This window comes from Cebus imitator, unplaced genomic scaffold (genome assembly GCF_001604975.1).
Source record: "Cebus imitator isolate Cc_AM_T3 unplaced genomic scaffold, Cebus_imitator-1.0 Scaffold70, whole genome shotgun sequence".
Taxonomy (NCBI): Eukaryota; Metazoa; Chordata; class Mammalia; order Primates; family Cebidae; genus Cebus; species Cebus imitator.
The window spans coordinates 3,121,814-3,123,230 of record NW_016107385.1 but is presented as its reverse complement, the minus strand read 5'-3'; the positions used below and the strand labels follow the sequence as shown (position 1 = coordinate 3,123,230).

The window sequence follows — 1,417 nt, the reverse complement described above, 5'->3', positions numbered from 1 at the left end:
AAAATAAATACTACCTAAAAATTCAAACTTACCAGGAACCCTTTTTAATTTTTCTTTTTAAGCCAGTTTCCTTGTAACTATTCCCATTCTCTAGCCATAATCCTTACTCTATCCCAGGCTGAACTCAAACTTTTCTGACATATCCTCCATTTATAAAATAAGGCAGTGAAAACTGGGTTATTTAAAAATGTTTTATAGCACTAATCCAATGGCTTTGATGTCCTTGACGCAGTATTGAAAAAAATCAAATTGGGGCCAGGCACAGTGGATCACACCTGTATTCCCAGCACTCTGGGAGGCAGTGGGTGGATTACTTGAGGTCAGCAGTTTGAGACCAGCCTGGCCAATAAGATGAAACTCCATCTCTACTAAAAATACAAAAATTAAATGGGCGTGATGGCACACATCTGTAGTCCCAGCTACTTGGGAGGATAAGGCAGGAGAATTGCTTGAGCCCAGAAGGCGTAGGTTGCAGTGAGCCGAGATTGTGTCACTGCACTCCAGCCTGGGCAACAGGGCAAGACTCTATCTCAAAAAAAGAAAAAGAAAAAAGAAAAGAAAAAAATCAAGTCAGCTCCTTATTTATAAAAATCAAACAAAACCCCACAACTGAACCTCCAATTCCTAGGCTCAAGCAATCTTCCCTGCTCATCTTTTCTAGTAGCTAGAATTACAGTTGTGTATCACTATGCAGACATGGCGATAATTTTGAAATTTTTTGTAGAGATGGGGTCTTGCTATGTTGCCCAGGATAGTATCAAATTCCTGGCCTCAAATGATTCTCCTGCCTCAACCTACAAAGCACTGGGATTACAGATGTGAGCCACTGTGCCCGGCTACAACTAGCCTTTTTTTTTTTTTGAGTTGGGGTCTGGCTGTCGCATAGGCTACACTTTAATGGCATGATTATGGCTCCCTGCAGCCTCAGCCTTCTTGGATCAAGCAATCCCTGACCTCAGCCTGCCAAGTAGCTGGGACTACAGGTGCATGCCAGCTACCATTCCTTTTTTTTGAGATGAAGTTTCCCTCTTGTTGCCCAGGCTGGAGTGCAGTGGCACCATCATGGCTCACTGCAACCTCCACCTCCTGGGTTCAAGTGATTCTACTGCTTAGCCTTTCGAGTAGCCTGGATTATAGGTGTGCACCACCACGTCCAGCTGTGTATTTTCAGCAGAGACAAAGTTTCACCATGTTGGCCAGGCTGGTCTCGAACTCCTGACCTCAGGTGATCCACCCACCTCAGCCTCCCAACGTGCTGGGATTAGAGGCGTGAGCCATCACACCTGGCCAAAAAAGTTTTTTTTAGGTATGGAGTTTTGCTATGTTGCCAAGCTGGTCTCAAACTCCTAGGCTCAAGTGATCTTCTTGCTCTGGTCTCCCAAAGCGCTGGGATTATGAGCATGAACCACTGTACCCA

At 44.7% G+C, this 1,417-nt stretch overlaps 1 protein-coding gene across 3 annotated transcripts in view; it reads right to left on the bottom strand.

Moving 5' to 3' along the window:
• Nucleotides 1-1,417, bottom strand: part of KNL1 (kinetochore scaffold 1) — a 41,868-nt gene that overhangs the window by 23,553 nt on the left and 16,898 nt on the right. The window lies entirely within an intron of this gene.